At 45.5% G+C, this 27,247-nt stretch overlaps 2 long non-coding RNA genes across 2 annotated transcripts in view; both read left to right on the top strand.

Annotated features, from left to right (window-relative positions):
• LOC146801670 (uncharacterized) overlaps positions 1–27,247 on the top strand; it is a 399,120-nt gene that overhangs the window by 128,118 nt on the left and 243,755 nt on the right. The gene's annotated exons all lie outside the window — the stretch shown is intronic.
• LOC146801671 (uncharacterized) overlaps positions 10,276–27,247 on the top strand; it is a 140,024-nt gene continuing 123,052 nt past the window's right edge. Inside the window, exons 1-2 of the long non-coding RNA XR_014968059.1 lie at positions 10,276–10,376; positions 11,045–11,155. This is a non-coding gene — a long non-coding RNA (uncharacterized LOC146801671). The remainder of the gene's footprint in view (positions 10,377–11,044; positions 11,156–27,247) is intronic.

Raw genomic sequence — 27,247 nt, 5'->3', positions numbered from 1 at the left:
GGGGTTCTCACAGTGCGGCCGACCTGTCATGCGGCGCTCACCACGCATCAGATCATAAAGCGATAACTATGAGCTAGCTTGTCGCAGGTCAATGAGGACATCAGGCCCTTAAAAGATGATCCATCTCCTCAAAATGCAATCTTAACGAAGGCCCCCCTGACCCAGCCATGGTCATACACTGTGAGGAGAATGCTAGTGAATCTCAAATTCCCTTTCAAGTGCCTTCAGATGCCATAATGTTGAAAGAATCAGGGAAAAATCCACATATCAAGGAATAAAAGCAAAGCAAGCTTAGTAATTGTTTCTGGCACAAGTACAATACAGTTGCGGAACACCAAATCTATCACCGCATTTGAGGCAGAACCAATTATAGAATACAGCAAGTGCTTGCCAAAGAAGGTCTAACTCTTTCCACTATTCGAGAAAATACTGGAAGCACTAATCGGGGGATTACCCACCACAGAACCTGCTACCACTGAGGATGCTCCAGCTACACTACCCCCTCATAAAGGTGCCAGCTCCCCTATGGAGCTAATTCGGAGAGACAAGGCACAGAGAGAGATGGCTCAATTACACCAAGTAAACTTGTCTGATAATGCTGGCATACCTAAACCCCTAATATTTATTAATGGTGTGGACCAACAGAGCCTGATGACTCGCTCGGTTAACACTATCCGGGGCAATACCATACACAAAAGTTCCTTCCAGCACCGGGCCAGCAATTCCCGGTGAATCAGGAGACACTGTGATAGCCAGGACATCATCTGATCATCTTTTCCAAATGCCCAGTACCTCCTTTAAAACAATCTTTCACTCAGTATATCAGTCGAGAGGGAGGCATGACATCCTCAACTGAGGTAACATCTTAAAGTTACTACAGGTGGTCCCCACCGTAGATAAGATAACCATGGATCCATTAAATTTCTGGCCTCAACGGACAGCAAGATGCAAGAATCTACTCCTGTGACTTGAACTGGACGCTTGACCGGCAAAGATGGTCATCCAGGAAAAAGAATGCTTTCTTGGCTTGGGGTATTAAAATGACCAGGCCCCTGCTGCAACATATTCTGCAGCTTTTGTTCTTCTGAAGGTGAACTTAAACTTACATGGATCGGAAGATTTCAAACAAACTTATTTGATTCTTGGAAAACCAGCTGGAATATCGGGCCACAATATTGCGTCTGCAATAGACCGAAATAGCAAAACACAGCCAAATTTAGGCTGGCTTATAGCAGCCACACATGGAGATAATCATTCATGACAACCTAAATTTAACACATTTCACAAATATCTGCCATTCCAAGCATATAACCCCCTGGAAAGTCTAAACCTTTGTTCATGGAACTGTAACAGTGTAAAACCAAAAATCGGGAAAAGAACCTTCCAGATCTTCTAAGAGGAAAGCACATCATCTGCTTGCAAGAGACATGGACTTTCCAACCGTTCTCATTAGACGACTTTGCTGGCTATTTTATTCTTGCATCCAAAATAAAGAAGCCCAGATGCCCAAAGTGGGGCTTGACCACCTTTGTAGCTGTAACACTGCAGAATCAAAACGAATGTGTGTAATCAGTTGACTATGACATCTTAATAATTAAACTCTGGAAGTGGCATCAACAAATTAGGAATCCTCTTCTACTGATAAACCTCTATTTACATCCAGACTCACGAACTAGGACTTTGATTGTAGCTAAACTTTCAAGCATTTTATTAGCCAGCATGCAAGATCAACTATCCCCAGCTATTACAGTCACAGGGACTTTAACGACAATATATTGGCCTCATTTGCTGGAGATCACCAATTAACCCAGCAGGACCACCTATGGTCTGTCCCTGCTCAGTCTCTAAGGGATACAAATAGGAAAGTCCAGGATGCCAAGGCCGTGGCATTAGTGAAAGATCTTGACTCCCTAGGGTTAAGAGTGCTGAATGGCAGATATCAGCAAGACAAAATCCGCTGTATCACAAGGCACCCCCCTTGCCGGGAGAGTTTGGTACATTAAACTATCAGCAGGACAGAAAATACAATAAGATGCATTGGTGATATAGCCCTGGCTCTTGCAAACTACTGCTTTAGTAAGGATCACCTTAATCCGATTACCACATGGCCACTTTTTACTAGCAGACTAATGGGTAACCAAGGGCTTTCAAGTGGCACATCGTCATATCGAAACAACAGACACCTAGACAATCTAGGAAGGATCAAAGTATCTGCTTTTTGTTGGGCAGCCAATCAGGATCATACCCAGACTCGGACACAGGCCAAGAAATATTCTGGAAACCTAGAAATTATCAGAACCTTGGAGAGTCTAAATAAAATCCAATGGAAGGCAATATGGAAAGAGAAATAAATCACAAAACAAAACTTATGGGTAAAATCTTTGTATCTTTCCAAAAACGAAAAATTAAGGGCTTTTTGTGAAATGGTTAATAGCCTACTGAAATCACAAGCCCTAATCTAATGGAGGACAGCTTGGTCAAGTTCCTGACGGAACATTTTAAATACTCTCCTGAAATGACTGCACCTCCTCTTCATACACAGGCACATTATTCTATATCTACACTTCATAGCCTGGAAATCGTTCCATAAACCATCTCGGAGGACGCAACGTGCAATTCAATTCAAAGGTGCAGGCAGGATGGGTTCCCAGGACCAAACGGCCTACTACAAGCACTGTATAAATCAAATCCATCTTACTGGGCTGCCACACTAACTACAGTATTTAACAGTGCTTTACAATGACAAATCATTCCAGACTCTTGGAACGGCTCTATAATTAATCCAACCTTCAATATTGGTGATCGTCGTCAACCAGAAAATTGTCACTTGATCACCCTATTAGACACTGAGGCAAAATATTTCGCTGGTCTGCTACTTACAGATCTGTTGGGGTGGGTAGAAGATAACCAAATTGCCCCCCACCGAATCAAACAGGGTTCACACAAGGAGCGGGTACATCTACTAACATTCTGGCACTATTGTTAATAATTGACAAACTCAAGCAAAAAAAAGCAACAGCTCAATCTCTGCTATGTTGATTATCAGTCCACATTTAAGGATTTACAAATGAGGTCTAAGATACAATACAGCACTTATCTATATCTTGGGAGTATTGTCAACTTATGGTGCAAAGATCAAGGAAACAAGACCCCTTGATTTCCTAAATGAGTGAAAGAAACTTTCACAACAAACAGTTGCACAAAAGATTTGATCCACACACAATGAAAAGTAAGGAAGCTATTCCACCAAGTTGTCGTGATGTATATATTCCTTTATTCTTTGAGTTATAATTTCTTCCTTCACAGTAGCCAACGCCTTTCGTCCCATTTAAGGACTTCTTCAGGGCTGTACAACTGGGATATCAAGTTCCCCGATCTCATTGAGGTATTTTCTTATATGTCTTTTCTATTTATCCAATTTGAAGTAATGATAACACTCAAAGCTGTACATCCATCCAAAAATCCGTAACTACGTAGATATTTTACAAGTAAGGTCCTTCAATAAGCTCAAGTCATGGTCGACTCATGAATCGTAAAATCCGTCCTGGGCAAGCTGTCCCTCTGTCCGTGTACAACGCCGTCAAAGTACAAAGGACCTTACTTGTAAAATATCTACGTAGTTACGGATTTTTGTATGGATTTACAGCTTTGAGTGTTACCACTACTTCAAATTGGATACATAGAAAAGACATATAAGAAAATACCTCAATGACATAAGTCCACATTTGACTGCGTGCCATGTAACCTTCCCCGGCAAATGCTATCATCCAGGGGCATCCCTGCTCACCTCTTAAAAGTCATACAGCTGCTGTACACGGGCACATGGGCAAAGGTGAGAATTGGAGATGGCTCCATTTGTCTAGGAAAATACGAACTTCCCAGGGCTTAAAGCAAGGTTGTGTTTTGGCGCCATATTTGTTTAAGCTTTTCTTAGCCGATTTATCTTCTACCCTGGATGCAGTAAACATACATGCCCCTAAATTAGGTTCCATGCATATTTCAAATCTTTTGTATGTGAATGTCATGATCCTTCTCAGTTAGACAAAAATTGGGCTACAACAACTTATTGACAAGCTATTTCTATATACGCCTTGAAAATTAACTTGGAGAAAACTAAGAGTATGGAACTTAGCAGCAAGATTTGGAAAAGCTATAAATGGCTCCTATATAGTAAACAACTGGAGTTGGCAAACATCTATAGATGTTTAGGAGTACTTTTTGATGGTAGAGGCTCCTTTCAACAGCATAGTAAAGAGCTGATGAGGAGAGGCAACACCTTGATCCCTGCCTTTTGCACCCTACAAAGAGCTCTGGACGGACCAAGCATTCTGCCCCTGCTGAAAATATTATGAGCAAAACTCATTCAGAGTATCTCTTATGGAAGGAAAGCCCTCAGTGGCAGAGATGCAGAAATCCTAAACTCAATTTCTCTTAAACATTTAGGGGCACATTTGCAAGCCCCTTTGCCGCAGGAACGTCACTTTTTATAACGGTCCTTTGGTGATTGGCGCTAAGACACTTAATGTGGCTTAACGCCACCTTGTAAATAAGGCACCCTTTCACGCTATACTAAGCTTGAAAGGGGTGGGCAATGGGTGTTGCGGTGGGCATTCTGCCACAACACCCATTGATTTTGATGATATTACAAGGGTGTCATAAATATGGGGCAGTGCCAAAATTAACACCAGGGAAAACCTGGTCTTAAATGGCAAAACGAGATGAAATGCTTTATTTCTCTGCGTTTTTTCTATTTCAATGTGTTCTGCATTGTGCAGCACATTTAGAAACAGCAAAATCCCATGAATGATTGTTTATGTGCAGGATAGGACGCCTTCTTGCACATTAACAATTATTCCTACCAATGCAGGCACCCTTGCACTATGGTGCAAGGGTGCCTGTGTTGGCGCTAGTCTGCTTAATTTAGCGCCAGCGCAGGGGGAAACACAGGGGTGTACTGTATCTATGCAAATACAGTGCAAACCTGCATTTTCAGAATGGCGGAGCATGGCATTAGCATGTTTTGCTCAACGCCGCGCTCCGTCATTCTGTAGTACATGTGCCTTTTAGATTGTTGTTTCACCACCCTCCAAATGCTTTGCCAGCCTAGATACGGTTGAAGTTTGGCCTATCAAATCAGCTAATAGCAAGGAAAGGGGCCTAGGTAAAAACATGAAAAAGATTGCTCCTTAAAACATCAACTGTGGCAAGGAATATCACTTGTTACTTAGCATGCATTTAGTACGCATGCCATTACAACGCGGTCTTTAGAACAACCGCGTTGTTAGTTCGCATACCTTTACTACGGGGCGCTGGATGTTGGAATAGTATCATTTACTATTCCAACTCCAGTCTATGCGGACACTACGGAATTTAAAATCCAACACCTTCTCCCCCCTGACGCAAGTCGCTGTTCCAACTTGCGTAGTAAAGGTATACAAAGTAACAACGCGGTCGTTCTATCGTCCGCGTTGTAATGGCATGCGAAGAATCGCATGCGAAGTAAACTCTGTTTACCATGCCAAGTGCTCTAGCAGAAGCTACAAAGGAATGAAGCTGCACCAGCTTGGCGTTATCTTGATCTGGCCTTCAAAGATCTCCAGCCTCGTATGAAAAGTTGTACAACGTCATTATGAAAAAAATATCTGTGCTTATAGATAAAGAGACTCTATCTTCCAGATCGCATGCCTGAAAGATCCTAAATGAGTACAAGATATTTAATCCCCAATTCTACACTTGAGCGTCCCGTTGTAGCCTGAGTGCTGACATGAGGGTGCTGTCTGGCACCCTCAGATTGTGATTGTGCTGCTGGTGTCTTTGGTTGCAACCTGCTTACACTCTTCCAGTGACCATCTTCCTGTGTTTGATAGTGGGCGAATAATTCTGGATGTCTGCCGGCTATCCAGATGATTTAGACCTGGGCTTATTCTCTACGAGAGATATGAGGCCAGAGACTGGATTCTTCCGCATAAAGATGTTTGCAGACTTCAAACACCATAGTTTTAACTTGCATCTTGTTCCGGCTGGAAATGGCATCCCATTCCCAGCCGGAGCAAGATGCATAAATAATCACCCACTATCAACCACTAGCGGGACTATAGTGGTACCTGCTTGCTTGACTGGACTTGCATTACTACGTGTGAGGATTCTCTACCCACATTGCCCTTGGAATGCATCAGAGAATTATCCAGTTTATTATGGGGCATTGATAAGATTTACCCCCCCCCCTCCACTCACCTAAAAGTAGTCCAAAAGAGTGGTCCTGATGAATGTGGAAGCTAATCATTCCCACCGACACAGACTGCTGGGAACCCCTAAAAAGACAACACCTAAGCAGATAAAAATTGTGATTTACTCAGTCCGTTTTTTCTGTCATTGGTGTATGCCAGCCAATTATTGAGAGTTTCCCCTTATATTTTGTTGTGTGAGAGTGTTCAGATTGTGAGAGTGTGGTATGAGAGGTGAGGGTGTTTGATTTGAGGACAGTTGACAAGAGGATTTTGTGCCTGTACGATCAGGATTAACACAGTGTCTTTTCATGTATTTTATTTGTAATCAATACTTGTAAATGTCATTTGCATTTGATAATGAATAAACTGTTTATCATGACTGTTTTGCTACTTATACCAAAAGATATGCTATAATTACTAAAAAAGAAAAATATGAATAAAAACTAATATATTTTTGCACATTTGAGTATGGTTAGACTGATTTTTGTGGGACAGCTCTATATGAGCCTTGTGTTGGCCACTAGATAAATAGATAAAGGTCTGACAGGAGCACTGGTTCATGTAATTTTTCTTTGTTTGTTCCCCCAAATCCCTAATGACTGGTGTTTTCTCACCATCCCTCATAACTGATGTTCCCCTCAACTCCCTCATGCCTGCTGTTTTCTCAGCATAACTAATGTTCCCCCAGCACCCTCATGACCGATGCTTCCCCAGCACCGTTATGATTCCATTGCATTTGCACCTCTGTGCGTGTCCTCCCATTACTCTGTGATTCCTGTGCACTTGATCCCCCTCCCCAAGACCTGTGCACCCATAGAGCTCTTTGCACTTGTTATTTACTAGGACTGTGGTGTGTTTTCCCATTGAGTCTTTGCAAGCTTCCCAAAGTATCCATGTGAGCCAGTAAAAAGCCTTACACTCTCTGTTACTAGGACCTGGTGTTGTTTTCCATCATGCACATTCTAGCAATAATTATACATTTGTTTCATGTTAGTTCCAATGTACCCATTGCACCTGCCCTTCCTGTAAGGTCAAAGTAAGTGTACTAACACGTGTTTTTCTCCAAGGTAATAGAACCTTCCAGAAGGCATGTGCCCCACGTGCCCCACATACACCACTTGTACCAGATGACCTAGCTGCTTTATTTGAACCTACAAGAGGGTATATAAACCTTCACCCAATTCCAAGACTTTGCTTGGCCTTCACCCCTGCGAAATAAACTTCACCCTTTCTACTCACCTGAAGAATCCTGCCAGAACAAAGAAGCGATCCAGGCTCCTTTAAGCCCCTAGAGCACCCAGGGGTCTGTGGCTCCAGCCTCCATGATGCCTCCCTCCTCCACAGCTACTTTGGACCCACAGCAATTTCCTCAGTCAAGGCTCCGAGATCTTCTTCGAACATCAGTCAAGTGGAATAACTAGGCTAAGTACTTGATATCAGGTTAGTGTGCACTAATCCTCCTATAATAATTAGCAGGACCGATCACCAGTGTCGTCCGACTCCCTTCGTCTCTGCCAGAATTTTCTTCCAGCGTTGACGCCATCAAAGGCAAAAGCAGCTGTCAGAGGGAGTTCAGCCAATATTCTCACTGGGCCAATCACGATGTGCCTGTCTGTCGAGGTAACTGTGACTGGTAAACCTCCACACCTAAGTTGCTGGTTTAGAAGGGATATAAGGTAGAAACTTACTGTTTTTTATTTTTTCCATTTCCCTTTCCATCATGAACCCGATCATCCAAGTCCTTCCTTTGCTGCTGCTACTTGACCATGAACCAAATCAACCTCGCCATTGCTGGAATCGAAGATGAGCTTATTTTTTTACTTGTTTTCTTTTGAATTGTCTGTTTACATTTGCTCTGGACTTGTGCCTTTTTACATTTCTCTGGACAGCAATTTATTACTAATGTGTCATGCATATGCATTTAATTCTGTTGTTTAAGAAATTTAAACAAACACGCCTGCATTAACTTTTTTTTCCCTACAAATTTGGTTCAAGCTTCCATCATGATAATGGACACTTACTCAAAATGTGACATCATTCACATACAGGTGTGTGGAATTATTTTTCATAATCTATCAAATTGCTAATTTTTTAAATAATTTCAATGTATTCAGTAATTGCACTAGGCAAGGTAAACACTTTTGTTTTTTATAGACTAATCTGAAATCTGTTGTGTCTGAGCAACTGAGTTGCCAAACACATTAGATTCTAGAATAGAGATTCCAGTGCGGGGAAGATAGCCAGTTGCTATCTCTAATAAACAGATCAAAAACAAAAATAAATGAATGCTGGCACCAACATTTTAATGTCCATTACATTTTCTTTTTTTAGGATAAAGTTTGGACTTTACCAATATGTCATTTAAAAAATCTTTTGTATTTGCTGGTATAAATGTAAGTAAGAATATGTATTTCAGGATTTCATCATTAATATTTTTGATAACCAGTGAATTGGAGATGAATACAAATGTTAGGACATACTTTGTCAAATTCTTTCTTTTATTTATAATTGATCTTATTCTCTCGTGAAGTATTTTTTCAATAAAAAAAAAAAGACAAAAAGGTTTTCCCACAACAACACCTTGTGGCTTTGTTGCCCATAACCTGCCTCCTAAACACAAATGATACTCCTTAGCACACGTAACATTTATGAAATAACATGAGTATGTAACGTGTTTCCACAAATAATAGACAAATTAATGAGCAAAAAATATATATAAAGTCTTCCTTCTTCTTTGTTGTTCTCTTTATTTCGTACAGATCTTCCCAGTGATTCTCTACAGCCAACACGTGTTTCAGCGCAAAGTGGGGAAGTCGTACCGAGACTTTCTCAAGGCTGTGTAATTTAGAAAATACAAGAGACCAATATGTATAGTGGGACACTTCAACAATCCCTTTGTCAAATCAAACCATAATCCATTACAAAATCATCAAAGTAGTTAAACTTAACCTCTTCAATGCCCGTGACGAGCTGGACTCGTCATGGGCCGCGGTGGCGCTGTGCCCATGACGAGTCCAGCTCGTCACAAACCCCGCCCGCTAATGCAACGGCCGGCACAGGGCGGGGAAGGGGCGGGCACCGAAGGGGTTAAGCTTAAGGTGGGAAAAACCCTTAGCAATTGGCAAAACCAATAGCACAATAACACAGAATGTACCTCTGTTATAACAGTAGGTCTATGAACCTAATAGCGATGGAGAGTCCAAGATTGTGACTCAGGATAATGAATGCTAATCATCTAATTCTCATGTACTGAGAAAAGTAAAGGCGGATTCCAGGAAATAGAAACCTATTGTTGCTAAGGCGGTCGTGATAACGGTGAATCGTGATGATGGTCTATTCAGAAGCACTGATCTAAAACAACCAACTAAGAATGTTATAGCCTAGAAAGTAACAATTGTAATTATATTTGATATATATGTTTTCAAACGTTTTGACTCTCGCAGATGTGTGTGGGTCTGAGTCATAACAAACAATATGACTTTTTGAAATAGTATCAACCTTCCCCAAAAGTTTGAGAAAACTCACAGTATTCACAATGACGTAATAATTTTTGTTCAATCATATTGTTATTGTCGGTTTCTTTATTATTGTACTCACTTTAATGGATGGAGAGACAAGTTAGACATCATCAATTTACGATTAGTTTACTTTGCATCACAGTCATTTTTAAATTTAATTTCCATACCTATAGAATTACATGTTAGATTTCTTAACTAAATGCAGAACCGATCTAGTTATAATTAGTATTCTCCTCAGGGATTTTCTTAGGACCTTTTAATACTAAAGATTGATTAATATCGAGGGTCTGATCACTGTAGTTTTTACATTTAAATTGGTTTTCTTTTGCTACAATCGAAACAAATATATACCAAACCAATTCAATTATAAATTAACGAGGAAACTCCCCAGTATTTTATGGGCATTCGTCGGGTATCTTCATATGTGAAGATGGTCGCCGTTTTAGAACTGATTGCCTAGTCCTTCCTCTCTGTTAACTTAAAGAGAGTGAGAACCCAACTCACGCACTACGTAAAACGCAGGACATACTTCTGGCTTTTAAACTAGCGAGGGAATTTCATTCTTGTACGAGCGCACTCAGCAATCGGATACATGGTGGCGTCACCGAGGATTTCTACGATACAAAATAAGGTAAGACACGCTGTCCATGCCGATTTAGAAGCAAGACCCGGGATTCGTATTTCTTTTTTATCGTCCAGATAAGGTCACGATAAGTCTAGTTATAGTTAGGTCAATATACTGATGGTTTAGAGTATTTGCCAAACCGAGGGGGCTCACTACAATACATGATCTTGTTTTTACACATCAGCACTTTATGAAGCTTATAGAGTTTCACGCAATCAGCTTAGAACATGCTTATCAGACAAGGTCGTTTTTGTTGGGGTTTTTTTAATTTTCACATTATGATGCCTTTTGATCCCTAATCATATAGCTACAAAAGGATTGGTTCTCGAGATTATAACGCTTAATCCCTTCTCGCTATAATTTTTGCCTTTTCTAAGCAGTATGTGGGTATTATGGTGCAACCGTATAGGGCTTGATCAACTATTTGAACATTACACACGCCTTTTTAGATTACCCCGTTAAGTCAAAATTAATATTCCTCATGGATGTTACTAAATACACACACACACAGACTTGACATTGACTAACAGTAATTCTTCAGTTACTCTAAAACTCCCTTTTAAATGAGAAACAGCGTGATTGTTGCTAGCCAATAATGTTAACAATTTTGATTAAAGTTAGAAACCACAATATCTATGAAACTTTAAAAAGCAAACATTTGTTTAAACTTACAGCACGGAGAGGATTGAATCTGGATGAAATAGGAACCAGATAATTACATTCCGAAATACAGACGCTGCCACACCAGAAACCATTTGCGCTTTGGAATTATCACCGATTAATAAGTAGGTTTTTTGAGAATTTATAACCTGCAAACATTATTCTAAAATATTGGTAACTAAATAAATGACTGGCCTATATAAATATTCTTTTTTTTTATTATGCTTTCAGAATCAATTTACATATGGAAAATAGGTAGTTATAAGCCTTATTTTTAATCTTAATTCTCTTTCTTTATTAAACTTCACTTACTCACATCACAAGTTTTTTTTTCACATAATGAGTACACACTTAGTAATTTGAATAGACCATCATCACGATTCACCGTTATCATGACCACCTTAACAACCATAGGTTTCTATTTCCTGGAATCCCCCTTTACTTTTCTAAGTACATGAAAATTAGATGATTAGCATTCATTATCCTAAGTGCACAATCTTGGACTTTCCATCGCTATTAGGTTCATAGACCTACTGTTATAACAGAGGTACATTCTGTGTTATTGTGCTATTGGTTTTGCCAATTGCTAAGGGTTTTTTCCCACCTTAAGCTTAAGTTACACTACTTTGGTGATTTTCCAATCAATGATGGATTTTGGTTTGATTTGACAAAAGGATTGTTATTTTATTTCTGTCTGTATTTATTTATTCAGACGTTTTTTTTTTGTTTTTTTTATTGAACATTTTGCAAACCAGCCAAAACAACCAATAAACACATCAGTCCACATCAGCATGACATTGCATTACAGGAAGCTGTCGGGTGTTATACAAAAAATGACAAATTTCAATGGTCAACATGTCAACATCTGTAGCTATCGCAGGCCACGGAGTTGGATTCAAGAGCCCGGGGGTCCCACCTCCCTGCCGCACCCCGCAGGATAACTGGGACAGAAAAAGGGCGTAGGGCGCACATAGGGATGCTCCAGCCCGACATGTTCTGTTAGCATGATGGGAGACACCCGGGCCTCAAAGTGCCCTCACCTCTCCCCAGCACACCGCAATCATTCACTCACAACATTCCCCTCCACTTCCCCCGCCTGATGTTCCCGAGCCCAGCTCACAAACAGTTCCCAGATGTCACGGGGCCTGGGCGCAGCCGGCAACAACTCCCCAAACGTGGTTAGCTGCGTATGCCCATACGTGACGTCAGCCAGCCAGCCCTTCACCGTGGGTATCCCACTTCTCCCCCAGTGGACCGCCACCCGCCTCTTGGCAAACAGCAGAAGCAACGCGTGCAACTTGCGCGACCGTGGCGGAGTGTCTCGAACATAACCCAAGAGCCCGAGCAGGGGGGAGGGGGCGTCAGAGCGGCCCACAATCTGGTTAACTAAAAAAAAAACGTGAGCCCAGTACCCCACTAGCTTCGGGCACGACCATGCTATGTGCAAAAAGGATGCCAAGGCGGATCCACAACGCCAGCAGTCGTCCGTCTCTCTCAACCCCATCCTTTTTAGGCTGATGGGGGTTCTGTACACACGATGCAGGTATTTAAAATGTATGAGACGCAACTTGTAGTTTGGCGAAAGCTCTGTGAGCTGCCCACAACAAAACACCCACTGTTCTTCGGTTATCTCAGGCTGGAGCTCACCATTCCAACACTGCATAGACTTGGGCGTCCCCCACCAGGTCCGTGTGCTGCATGTGGCGATAGATACGAGTTACCAATTTCCGGGGAGCCCACCACAGCCTCCAAGGCCGTAAAGACTGGAGGCGCGTCAGGGAATTCTCCAGACAGCGCCCGGCAGGCCGCCTTTAGTTTGTGGTACAGAAACAATTCGGAAAAAGGAACCGTACCCCCCTCCTCCGGCACCGGAGGAGGCATGAACTGGCCCTCATTAAACAAGTCCGCAAAAGTGCGGAGATGCAGCTTATCAGCGAGGTGGCCGGCTATTCCATCAGCCACACAGGGCAGTATCGGATTATGCAACAAAGGAAGCGAGGGTGCATACAACAATGGAACTCCGGCCCTCCTGCGCAACTCCTCCCACACCCACTGCAGCAGCCCAGCTGTGTCCACATCTGTTCTTGGGCGCCGTGCCTTGGCACAAACCGCTACGCTCAGCGGGAGGGGCGCAACCGCGTCCCGTTCCACCGCAACGTGGGGCTGATATGGGGTAGGGTGGGTCCAAAAATGTACAAACTGAGCCTGCGCACAGAGGGCATACAGCTTCATGTAAGGAGCGCCCAGGCCCCCCTGCCTCAGCGGCAGCACTAACGTATCCCACGCCACCCTGGCCTGTCCGCCCGATCATACCAGCGCCACCAGATGGGACCGCAAAGTAGCAAAAAAGTGCGAAGTAAGCGGGATAGGGATGTTGACGAATAAGTAAAGAAATTTGGGTAATACTACCATTTTAGCCAATGCAATCCGCCCAGTGAGCGACAGGGGCAGGGAAGCCCAGGCTCTCACTTTCTCACCCAGCCATATCATTGCCCTGCCAAAATTAAGGTTCCAAATTTCCTGAAGGTCCCGGCTAAGCCAGATCCCCAAATATTTGACCTTCTCCGTCTCCCATCGCAGAGGGTAGTCAGAGTGCACCTCACTAGTACCGTCCGTTAGGGGAAAGACGACCGATTTGGACCAATTGATGGAAATGCCCGCGAGGCCCTCAAAGCGAATAAATTCCCGCAAGACAGGATCCAAATTGTCGGCAGGATTAATAAGATAAAGGGTCACATCGTCTGCGTAAAGTGAGATGAGAAGATTTCTAGAGCTGAAGCCTATACCTCTTGCTTTGTGGTGTTGTCTGATCCGGGCCGCCAGCGGTTCCATAGCTATGGCAAACAGCAGCGGAGATAGAGGACAGCCCTGCCGAGTACCACGTAGGATAGGGAACGACGCCGACACCAGTCCATTGACACGTACCCTGGCCCTTGGCATGGTATACAGCAGACGGATTTTCTTAAGCAGTAGCGCGCTGAACCCCATTCGCTCTAATATAAGGTATAGATAAGGCCATTCGAGAGTGTCAAAAGCCTTAGTAGCGTCTAAAAACACCGCTGCAGCCTTGACCTCCGGGTGTAGGTAATGCAACGCGGCAAAGACAGTTCGCAGGTTATGGGAGGTCGCCCTTCCCGGTATAAAGCCGGATTGGTCAGGAAGGGCGATAATCTGCAACATGGGTTGCACCCGGTTCGCGAGCAGTTTGGCTAGGATTTTCATGTCAACGTTAATCAGTGATAAGGGCCGATAGGAATTGAGATCGTCCGCCGGCTTGTCCGGCTTCAGCAATGTGATAATCAGCGCCTCCCGCATGGTAGCCGGCAACACCCCCTTTTCCAATGCCTCCTCGTACACTGCCAACAGCCGAGGCGCCAGCTCTTCCGCGTACGCCTTGTAGAAAGCCGTTGTCAGGCCATCTGGTCCCGGCGCCCTATCAGGCGGCAAGCTTCTTATAACTTGCGCCACGTCTCCGGCATCGATAGGAAGGTCCATATATTCCCTGTGCTTATTGTTGAACCACACCAGTGCGATGGAGTCAAGGAAGGATGCGAGCCCTTCAGGGCACGCATTCTGGGTGTTGGTATAGAGTCGAGTGTAAAACTCCGAGAACGCTCCCACAATATCCCTTTTATCATGGAGTCGCCCGCCGTCCGACGTGCGCAGTTCATGAATATAAGTCGCAGACCGAGGCGGTCGAAGCATATTTGCCAAGGCCTTCCCGGGACGCCCTCCCTCGCCATAGCGCCTAGCCTCCGCATACTTCCCTAAGAATTTGACCTCCCTCCTCGCCTCTTCATCATATTCCAATAGTTTAGTTTTTAGCTGCCCTGCCACCTCCGACCCACCATCTTCGAAAAAGGTGCATTCAAGCCGTTTGATATCCGCCTCCAGCGCTGCCAGGGTGCCTCGTATCGCCTTCAGCACACCTGCCTGCCGGGCAATACATTGGCCCCTAATAACGGCCTTAAAGGCCTCCCACAAGGTCGACACCTCAGCCACTGAACCTACATTGCGCTCGAAGTAATCAGTAATATCAGTCCGTATCTCTTCCTTGAACGCCTCGTCAAGCAAAGCGTGAGGCGGGAGCCGCCACGAAAACGCCGGAAAGGGATCGCCAGGGATTAGCAGTTGCAACATGCAGGGGGCATGGTCAGATAGCGAGCGGGGCATGTGCTCCACCCGTGCCGTTCACAGCGCGACATCCCGCGACACCAACCAGAAGTCTAGCCAGGGCCACGCGCCACTATGTGCCGATATGCAAGTGCCCTCCCGCATGTCTCCCTCGCCAGACATCCACCAACGCCCCATCAGTCAAGATGTCCCCCAGCGCGGCACCTGCCAGCGGATTCAAAGTGCGAGCCGCCCCCCTTCTATCTGCTTTGTCGTCCAGTACGGCATTGAAATCCCCTCCCCAGATAATCGTACCACAGCCAGTGGCCTTCACTTGCCCCCACAGCTTATGGTAGAAGCCAGGGGAGTCGACATTCGGTCCATACACTGCCACAAACACCACTGCCACACCGCATACAATGCCCCGTACCACCACATACCTACCCTCCGGATCACACTGAACCGAACCCTCCCGCCAGTCCAACCCACGACGTATTAGGATCGCCACCCCACGGGCGTAATTGGAATATATGGCTGAATATACGTGCCCCCATCTAGCGTGACGCAGGCTACGGGCGGGGGCGGTGTTCAGGCGCGTTTCCTGCAACATGCAGACATCCACCCCATGACGCACCAGGTATGCATGCACCAACCGAACCTTCCGATGGTCGTTGAGCCCCCGAACATTCCATGTGAGGCAGTTTAAAGTTTTATCTACTCCTGGCATTCCACATACCTAATCAGCAAATTACAGTAGGACATGTTGACAGTTAGCAGTGCAAACACTACAAAACCCATACAGACAGCCAGCAGTAAAGACGTGCAGTGGACAACAAACCAACAAAGGACTAACCTTACCAACCACCCCCCACCCACACCAACCCCCCAATTAGGTCGTGTAGTACCCACCCCGGAATCAAAAGCTTCCAACATAGTCGGGAGTCTTCCCAAGGGGACGTGCCAAAGCCAGCGTCGTACCCTGACTCAAACAGGGCGGCCAGAAGGTCTGCAGGCTACACGGCCCGCACTAGGTCGAAGTATACAAAATAAAGCTGCAAGGTGTCTCGGCAGAACTTTACAGAAGAGGAAGCCGATGCCACCCCCCTCCAACAAACAGGTGCTCAGCTGCACAGGCAGCGAAATTGTCAGCCAGTTATACAATACCCTCAGTCATTGTCACTCAGGGCGCCATCTGTATTCTCCGCCACCCTCGACAGTCGTTGGAGCTTCTTGCCGCCTACATGTTTAGCGAATTTCATCGCGTCCTTGGCAGTCACAAAAAAATGTGTGATACCTTCAAACAATACCTTGAGCCTCGCCGGGTACAGCAGCGGATATGGGATCTGCGCCTGAAGGAGGAGTTTCTTAGCCGGCGCGAACTCCCTTCGCGCCGCCTGCACTGCCGGAGTAAAGTCCGGATAAAAGGATATTGCATTCCCTTGATGCGTGATCTTGCCTTTCTCTCTAGCCAGCCGCAGGATCACATCCCTGTCCTGATAGTTGAGGAGTTTAGCTATGATGGGCCTCGGAGGTGCCCCAACCGGCGGCTTCTGGCCAAGCGACCTATGTGCCCTCTCCACCACAAAGACCGCGGAGAGATGCGGGTCAAACAGCTCATGCAGCAGATCGGTGATGTAAGTTTCCATTTTGTAAATGGCGGTCGTCTCCGGAATCCCGGTGACGCGGAGGTTGCTGCGGCGCGATCGGGCCTCCAAATCATCATTCTTGGCCCTAATAACACTCAACAGTCTGTCCATGTGCAGGAGTTGCTCCTTCGTCTCGACTTGAAATTCATGGAAGTCCACAGCTCGACCGTCCAGCGCATCCAGGCGCGCCTCATGCGCAGTCACCTGCGTCTTCACCGTCTCGAGCTGAGAGGTCAGGGTATCCAGTTTCGTATCTATGTTCCGGAGGCTGGACCTCATCTCAGCATCAGGGTCCTCAGGTCTTCTCCATGATCGTCCACCCCCAGGTCAGATCCACCCTCGGCCCGCATCTCCGGTCCCGTGTCGGCCTGCCGAGTCGCTCGCTTGCTGTCGAAGGTCAGCTTCGACTGCTTCGTGTCGTGCTTCCCCATGTCCACCTCTTCGGGTATACCACCGGCTCCGCACGGTCACAGGGCGGGCCGCCCCGTTCGAGCACACAACGCAGCTCCTCAGATTCTCCAGGCAGGGACCGTCTGGGGCCGATGTCGCAGCGGGCGGGAGCAGCGCCCGGTCTCACCTCCTGGTGCAAGCAACACCTCCCACGTCTACAATGTCGGTCGCTCCTCTCCGCAGCTCCACCAGCCCCACGCAGCACCAGCAGCCTCGTCTCCAGGCAGATCCCCACAGGTCACAAGGCACTCTCCCTCGCCAGAATCGCCACCACCTCAGCCAGGCTCAAAAAGCACGTCGTCCTAGGTCCGGGGTACAGCTTCGCACAGCCTCGCTCCCTCCAGTCATTGACAGTCTGCTCGTGGCCACAGCTATCTCCCTCGTCCGCCAGTTGGCCACCCGCAGTAGGCACCGCCACTCTCAACATCCAACTACCAGGGCACAGGTCCACACGGAGGTCAGCCCCTCACCTGATGGTGCCAGATAAGCAGCTAGGCAGTCAGCCGCCGCCGCCACTCGGTACGTCCCACAGCGCGAGTACCAAACCGCCTCCTCAGCACTGACCTCTCGCAGCACCTCAGGATTCGCAGTGTCCACCAGGGCGCCCCCGCTGCTGCGCTCCGTGCCAGTGGTCCAGGCAATCAGCAACGCCGGGCCTTCGCCCACGTTGGCGCCTCGGCCTCGAGTTACGCGATGCCGACCCCGGGCTCCGGCCGCCGCAGCTCCTCACACCGCCTCAGCACACCGAGCGCCGTATCTCCGTCGTTAAAGCCTCCCGGCTCACCAACTGTCACAGGCGGGCGCCGTACACCATGCGCTCGCTGTCCAGCAGACCTCGGCGGTCACAAGTCACCTAAATGTGCAGGATTTGTTGCAGGATCTGAGTCCGGCCGGCGGAGCTCGCTTAAGCAGCGGCCATTCCGCAGCTCGGCTAGCCACGCCCCCTGATTTGACAAAAGGATTGTTGAAGTGTCCCACTATACATATTGGTCTCTTGTATTTTCTAAATTACACAGCCTTGAGAAAGTCGCGGGACGACTTCCCCACTTTGCGCCGAAACACGTGTTGGCTGTAGAGAATCACTGGGAAGATCTGTACGAAATAAAGAGAACAACACAGAAGAAGGAAGACTATATATATTTTTTTGCGCATTAATTTGTCTATTATTTGTGGAAACACACTACATACTTATGTTATTTCATAAATGTTACATGTGCTAAGCAGTATCATTTGCTACAGAAGGCTGAGGCCTACCCTGAGGAGTAGGGTGGTTCTCCTCACCTTATAGCACCGTCATATATTGGGTTTCTTCATATTGATATGTGCAAATAGTCTCTGCCGCGCCTTTACCTAAATCAAATACCACTGTCTAGCTTTATCTGTGGCTCCTAAACACAGTCCAAAGGGTAATTGTAAAGAAAAGCCTCTTCCTAGGTTTCTGTCTATGTAGCTTTATTCCAATACAGCATCCCCAACACAGAGAAAGAGATCCAGTTCCCCTTAGCACCATACAGTAACTGGTTTTACAAGAATTCTCTTCACAGGGGAATTCTACATCACCCAGGCAACTGGCCCAGACCTATGACATCTACACACAACTCCCCCCCCTTTTTATATAACAAGGAAAGAAAAGTGCATATCCCTCACGAATAGTACAGTAATGCAAGAACAATATAAGATACATTTACAAGTCTGTGATATTAGGATGACTAATAAATCAAAACACATTTTTTTCTTGCTTACATTTATGCCTTTGTACTCATGGTTCCCAAACCTTACGTATGCTCTCCAGGCTCAATGTTGTCCATTTTCCAACTTCAACACATTCCTCTTAACTTCTTTAACAAACTCATTCATTCTTACACAGTACTACCCAATCTCCAATTTGGATCCACTGCTTTTTCACACCTTTCCTCTGATTATTCGCCTGTTCCATTTTCTTCTGCCCAAGTTCTACTTTCTTCCTCATCTCATCCCGATCAACCCAAATTTGATCTTTACTTATCAACCACACAGAGCATTCTTTTTTTCTCTTCTTTTTAAGGACACAAATGGGGACATACCCATTGCAGAATGCAGAGTAATTCTGTGAGTCCATATCATCCTTCTCAACACATGTCTCCACGATAACCCATTCAAAAGAGATAGCTGAATGTTTTCCATTCCAAAACGATTAATTCTTTCTACCAAGCCATTCCCTGTGGCCTGAAAAGAGCCACTTTTTCATATGCAATACCCATTCTTTTCAGGTAATCCGTCCTTTCCTTTGAGACAAATTGTGCTCCATTGTCAGACACAATGGATCCAGGCACGTCTTCTTCTAGAAAACCTTTCTCTAAGACCCTTATCACATTGGCAATATCGATCCCACCCATCATTTCCACTACAAACCATTTAGAATGATAATCCACTAGCGCAACAATATATTTGTCCCTAAAACCAAACTTTTGCACAGCTCCAATAAAGTATATTGTTAACCTTTCCCAAGGTCTTGATGTAATCTCGGTAAAAACCAGAGGAGGTTGCCTCATTACTTTCACCTTTGTCACTATTGGCGCATTATGACAATCCTTCACTAAAACTTCTATATCCCATCCATGCAAGGCCACAAAAACGCTTGTCTGAGTCTACGCTTAGACATATTTTGCCCCGGATGCCCTTCGTGAGCAATATCCATAATTTGTGTGCAAACTCCACTTGGAGGTACTAACTGTCGTCTCCTTTTAATCTTTCTTTCACTCATGCTTAATTCATCGTTTATCTTAAAGAACTCTCTCATTGATTTATCCACACCATCTTCATGTTTCCAACATTGAACAATCTTTATCTCCACTTTTTTTAATACAGAATCTATTTCCATTACACTAACCCATTCCTCACTGCATAAAGCCATTTCACCTCTATCACCCTCCTCCAGAATGTAATTGCTTGTTTACTCACAACTCTCCTCTGTTGGCATCATTGACAAGCAATCAGCAATCACGTTCTTGCTGCCCTTTACATATTCCACCTCAAAATTACATTCCATAACAGAGAACAACCAACTTGATATGCACAGAGTCACACTTCCTTCCAACCCTCTTTCCCCTTTGAAAACATAAGTCAATGTTTATGGTCTATCCGAACTTTAAATATGAGACCCCACAAATAAAATCAAAAACGGTTTATCCCCCTGCAACAGGCCAATGCTTCTCTTTCAATGGATGAACGTTCTGAACCCTGTAATCTTCTGGACGCAAACCCAATAACACTTTTCTCTACATTCATGATCTGCATCAATACAGCTCCTATTCCTACACCACTAGCATCAGTTGTAAGGTAAGTTCTACACATGACATCAAAATGTCCCAATGTAGGTTCCTTACTGAAGTACTGGGAATTTTAAGCCCAGCGGTGCTGGGGAACACACCCTATGACTTCGGGTTCTTCCTGTTTCAGACCTACAGAAACACAGAGTCTTCTGGGTGAAGTCAAAGATCAGTTTATTGGCTGCAGACCAATTACAGGTATCCAAGAAGTACAATAGCGTGTATGTTCTTAGGAGACTGCTAAAAGTTACAGAAACGGGCTTCTCCTTAAATACAGAATATCCTGCTTCAGGCATACTGAAGGACTGGGTTTTTCTAAGACCCAGCGGTGCCAGGGAACAACACCTGAAACCTTCGCGGGTTACCTGTTCTGGCGTACCAAACACAGAGACAAGGGACACTTCCAGCGACGTCAGAGATCAGCGTTTATTAACTGCAGGGATACAGAGGTCACAAGAAGTACACAGCGTGTAGGTTCTCAGAGACTGCTTCAATTTGCAAAAGTGGATCGCTCCTTTTATACACGTTTTTTTTCCCATAGAACAGTATAGTGAACAAAGATTACAACTCAGTTCCCATAATAAACTTCAAAAGGGTCGCGTTCATGTTTCAGGAGGCCGGAACATAATTACAACAGTATTGCCAGTTCCCAACTGTAAAAACATATCTTCTCAGCAATAAAACACATTCCATCCTGATTGTAAACACATTAAGAGAAGGGGCAAGAACAGATGCAAAGAAAGGACAAGGATGCACAACAGATTAGAGAAGAGTGTTAGGAGTAATAAAGGGAACTTGATAATGGGATCAGAGACACCGTGTCTAATGTATGCATGGCTGAAACAATAGACCGGCACGGCAAGATGAGCCTTGAGCGGGGCCATCTGCCTTCGTCGTGTCGTTCCCCTCGTCATAAAAGTCATACTCCAAAGAACACGTGTCCCTCGTGTAGGCTTGGGAGTCCCAGGGTCACGAAGCGGGCGAAGTCCGTTCGCTGGCTACTTGAGGGCAAGAAACAAAATGGATGCCGTATCTAAAATGGAACCCGAGGGGTTAGATGAACAAACCCAAAAATCAGACGAACCATACGTGGTTGCGTAGCGAAACTGCGTACACCCACTATACTCATCATTTGCGGTTCGTAGATACCCAACTCACCCATATTCGTCACCACCCAAAAAGTGCCGTTCCGTCCCACACGGAACCTCAGACGCTCCTTTTGCCCTCATGTAGGCAAGCACTAGTCAAGATCAGAATCTATTTCAATATTCATCAGATCGTTCAATTGCTGCTGGAACATCATTCTATTCATCAACGTCTCCTTGGTAACAGATGGTCGTCTTATACACGTTGTAGCACATAGGCCACATAAGGCAGGACCACACTGTACACAAAGACAACACGTGAACAGAAACGTTACAACAACTCCTACGATCATCAGAATCTTCCAACCCCAAGTTGACATCAGGCCCCAAAACCATCCTAGTAGCGTCCAATTACCTTCATCCACGTGTATGGACTCCGGAGATCTTGTGCAACTTCGAGATGGCTTGGTAGACAGTTGGAGCATTGTCAGGAATAAAAATGCAACAACTCGAATGGATAACTTTACACACACCACCTCTATCTGCGAGAACAACATCTAGAACCATACGGTTCTGCAACGTCATGAGTCTATCCGCCTGAAGTTCAGCTGTGAGATTACCAAGGGCACTTGCAGTAATATTAGCAGTCGACTCTACTACTCGTGTCAGCTGTCTTAGGTTCCTACTATTAACCATAGGTCCCCAAAACGGCAAGAAACCCTTAAAGAAGTCTCCTGCTTCTTGACCGGCAGTATCCTCTTTGCTAATAACGCCTCTCACAACTCTAGTCTTGTGATAATCTGAGGCAACTGTGAAAGTCGGTGGTAAAAGATTCGCAATATAACAGGTACCCGAAAAATCACGGGGTAACCATGTATATGCGCGTTCATAACATACAAAATAAGTGCCCTTAGCGGTCAGAAAAACAGGGGAGGAGAGCATTGGCAGAACATACGTGTCAGTGCAAGCACTGTTCCCAAGTTGTGCTCTCGTATTTCGACCCAGACCTTTCAAGCAGAAATTACCGAGGTGTGGTACAATCCATATTGGGGACGAGCTTTTAAGCTGTCTATCACCCACTGACGTACTATACTCAGCCTCGCTCAGATCCTTATAAGCCTGTACCTCTTCATTTGGGATAAGCGATGCATCAAAAACATCTCTATCTAAATCCGCTATCGCTATCGCCAAAGGTTTGTGATACGGCCCAGGACCAAAATTGGCAGAACGTGGCTCTCGACTGGGGTAGGAATCTAGTGCACTACGGAACATAGTTTGGAATGCTCGAGCCGAACCCTGGGAGCTATAAGGAAGGACCAAATATGGAATACCCCTATCCATGGTATGTGGCATTAACCCACACACCCAACAATTGGTAGTATTCATCACCAACTGATGCTGATGTAGAAGTTGAACGAAGGAGTTATTCATAAATTCCGCACGCCTAACCTGTTCATGTTGAGGCAGAGGATGAAAAGAATGTGGGGAAACTGTGGTGAGGGAGCTCAGTTTAGGAGAAGAGGTAGGTGAAACAGAAGGTAATAACAACTGTACTCCAAAATACACTCCACCCACCAATAACATAGATACGGTCAGGAACAATAGGAACACCTGAAACAAAAAGCATTTTGTACATACAACTCTTCTTAATTCCGATCTCTGCGCCGACATCCTTTCTACTTCCAACAGCTTAGAGAATACCATCCTCTACAAACCGTCCGTGACGTACTTGACGTACTTCGTTCTGAGTAGCGATTATCAATCCCCAGGAGTTCCCAGGAATCGACAAAAGTAACCGACCTAGCGTCAGAAACCTGCTAAACAGAAAGGAGTACCCGCACGGCCCTACGGTAACCCGGATGGAGAGGTTCCCTCGAAAAGTTCAGATTACAAATCTCTTAGCCGTGGGACAGCACATAAAAACTCAAAAAGAAAGGATATAATTGTCCATAATGTTCATAACATCAAAAGCAAATATACAACTAATTTTTATTAGTCCTTGAACGAAGAAAGTATCGACTTCTTCCAGGTCGAGTTTAATCTACAAACAATTGTTCAGCTGGCGCAACAGTATTCGATGAAGTGGACAACGAGTCAGACCTTGGGCTCTCTGCTACCGATGACTCCACATGTGGGTTTGGCAGTGACAAATCATTCCCCACAGGTTGAGCGTCGCTAAACGGCACAAAGTGCAAAGGAGTCTCAGTTTCTGTTGCCGAAATCCCAGTCCTCACCCAACCATCCGTTGGTAAGGGAATCGGTACCTTTTTCGTATGGCCGGCGTGTACCCAATTCTTCCGGCCCTCCAGTCGAACCGCAGTCCTCGTCGTCAATAAGACTTGAAAGGGTCCTACAAATCTTGGCTCCAAGTTACGCTTCCGACCAAAATTTCGGGTAACAACCCAGTCTCCTGGCCGGAGCTGGTGGCCAGGGCCCTCTGTCTGCGCCGGTAGAGCTTCAAAGACCTGTTGATGGATTAACCGTAGTTTAGTGGTCAAATCATGCAGGTAATCAATTAACATTGGGTACTCAAGACTATCAAAAGCCCTTGGTCTCGGGACCCCCCAAATATTCGCAGGGCGGCCGAACACAATCTCATACGGGCTAAGCCCTACTCGAGAGTGTACGGTCGCTCTGGTCGATAGGAAAGCCAGAGGCAAGGCATCAGGCCATGATAGACCAGTCGTAGCCTGGATCTTGGCGAGTTTTAGTTTTAGGGTACCATTGTACCCTTCAACCAAACCCGCTGCCTGTGGATGATTAGCGCTATGGAATTTTTGACGAATTCCAAGACCCTTGCACACACTCTGCATTACACTTCCCACAAACTCACTTCCATTATCCGACCATACAATCCGTGGCATTCCATACCGAGGAAAATATTCCTTCAGCAGGATTTTTGCTGTGGACAGGGCAGTGTTATCCTTAAGAGGATAGGCCTCAATCCATCTGGAGAACGCACAAACCACAACCAAAACATACTTTAGGTTATTGTATCTCTCCATATGGATAAAGTCCAGCTGGATAACCTCAAAGGGACAAACAGGAGGAGCAAAATGACCAGGTGGAGTGGGAGTGCCCTTGCCGGGATTGTGCATCAAACACACCATACAGTTCTTAACCACTCTCTCGGCACACTTAGCAATACCCTCATTTCTCCATACAGGTGACAAAAACCTACATATTCCTTTCACACTGATATGTGACAACCCATGAGCCATCGTCACAACAGCTAATACGTACGCATCTGGTAACATCCACCTCTGACATTCCGTCAGGTCAACCCAACATCCATGCATGTCCAACTTTCCCGTACTTTCTTTCCACTTAGTCTTTTCGGCTTTAGTAGCTTCGTTCTGAATTGCTTTCACACTCTCAATAGTATTTTCACACATACCAGTCTCCATCGGCCACCTCACTGAACTCGTGACATACATTCGGGTCGCAAGATCCTTAGCCGTTTCCTTAGCAATCTCATCCGCAAACGCATTACCACGACCAACATCATCCGTCACTTTCCGATGTGCACTACATTTAACAATCGCCACTTGTTTAGGCAGTGTAAGTGCATCCAAAAGGTCATTCACAAGCTGCCCATGCTGAATCTTCGTACCATGCGATGTCATAAATCCTCTTTCTCTCCACAATCTTCCAAAGTTATGCGCAACACCGAATGCATACTGACTGTCGGTAAACACATTCACTCGCTTTCCTTTAGACAAAACACACGCTCTTGTCAATGCAATCAACTCTGCAGCTTGCGCTGAATTCTGATTCAATCTCGCAGTTTCCACAACCGTGCTCAACGTCACTACAGCATACGCAGTCGTCACATCACCATTCGGCAATTTAAAGCACGAACCATCCACATACAAAGTACCATCGGGATCTGTCAAGGGAGTGTTTTTTAGGTCCACACGACCTTTTGTTTCTTCCTCAGTTCGTATATAACAATCATGTGGTGGCACATCATCTGATTCCATATTAATCGGCAACAATGTCGCCGGATTCAGTACATTACAACGTTTGATCTGTATATGACTTGCCAAAAGGGTCAGCTCGTACCCAGACAACCTTGCACTCGTCAGATGTTGAGTCTTTGTCCGATTCAAAAGAGTATCAACTGCATGCGGAACCATCACCATGAGCATATTATCCATAACAAGACCTGCGGACTGCCGAATAGACGCCGCTGCTGCCGCTGTCGCCCTCAAGCAACTTGGCAACGCTCTAGCTACCGGGTCTAAGGTTGAGGAAAAATATGCACACGGGCGCTGCTTGTCACCGAATTGTTGCGTTAAAACACTCAACGCACAACCTTCCCTCTCGTGAACGTATAATGTGAATGGCTTGCTGTAATCAGGAGTACCTAACACAGGAGCCGAACACAGTGCGTCACGTAGTTCAGAAAAACTTTTCTGACATTCCTCCGTCCATGGCAAAGGAGTCGAAACGTCCTTGCACGTGAGAGCTATCAATGGCTTCGCTAACAGTGAAAAATTCGGAATCCACTGTCTGCAGTATGACGTGATACCTAAAAAGGCACGCACATCTCTCTGGGTCGTCGGCACAGTCATTCGAGCAATTGCTGCAATTCTTTCAGGGGTCAACCTTCTTCCCGCCTTTGACAATAAGTGACCTAAGTAGGTAACTTCTTGACAACAATATTGTAACTTAGAAGGTGACACTTTGTGGTGTAAGTCACAGAGATGCTGCAATAGTGACACAGTAGCAGTCTGGCAAACTTGTTCAGTATCTGCAGCTACCAACAGATCGTCAACGTACTGAATCAAAGCCGCACCAGTTGGCAGCACAAATGCATCTAGTTGACTTTTAAGAGCTTGGCTGTAGATAGATGGGCTCTCACAGTAGCCTTGAGGTGCGCGTTTAAACCGGAAACTGCGACCTCCTAACGAAAATCCGAACAAATCACGACTTTCCTCAGCAATCGGAATGCTAAAGAACGCGTTCTTCAGATCGATTACCGAGAACCACGATGCAGAGGCAGGAATCAGTCAGTAAAGCTGTAATGTCTGGAACCACAGGAAACTGCGGGACAACAATTTTATTTACTTCCCGTAAGTCAATAACTAGACGGTACACGGGAGGCTTGGACGGATCAGTTCGTTTCAAAATAGGCAACACGGGACTATTACACACGTTACCTCGTGTCTCCTCGATAACATCTTTACCGATCAGATCATAAATGATCGCTAATAGTGCCCGTTCACCATCAAGGGAAATACGATACTGGGGTATGCGTGGTAAGCGCGCATCAGCTTTCAATTGAACAACATAAGGTGGGATGCTCAGTAGGCCCACATCATTGGGACCTGTTGCCCACAAAGAAACCGGAAGAGAACTCCATTCCGGCGGGAGCTTATCGATTGACAGATACATAGGGGAGATCACATTCTCACCCAATGTAAGCTCCACACCCGTAGGAGAGCAGTACAAAGTCGCATGTAACCTCTTCAACAAATCCAAGCCCAAAAGATTCTCACCACAACCAGTAGTCAAAATCAGAGGAGCTTCTAACTCATGAGACCCAATCGTAAGGGGCAAGGGGCTAGAGACTGGATTGCTAATGGGGGCGCCAGAGAATCCAACGGAAA

Source organism: Triturus cristatus, chromosome 8 (genome assembly GCF_964204655.1).
Source record: "Triturus cristatus chromosome 8, aTriCri1.1, whole genome shotgun sequence".
Lineage (NCBI taxonomy): Eukaryota > Metazoa > Chordata > Amphibia > Caudata > Salamandridae > Triturus > Triturus cristatus.
The sequence above is the reverse complement of the archived record's forward strand: the minus strand, read 5'-3'. Positions and strand labels throughout refer to the sequence as shown.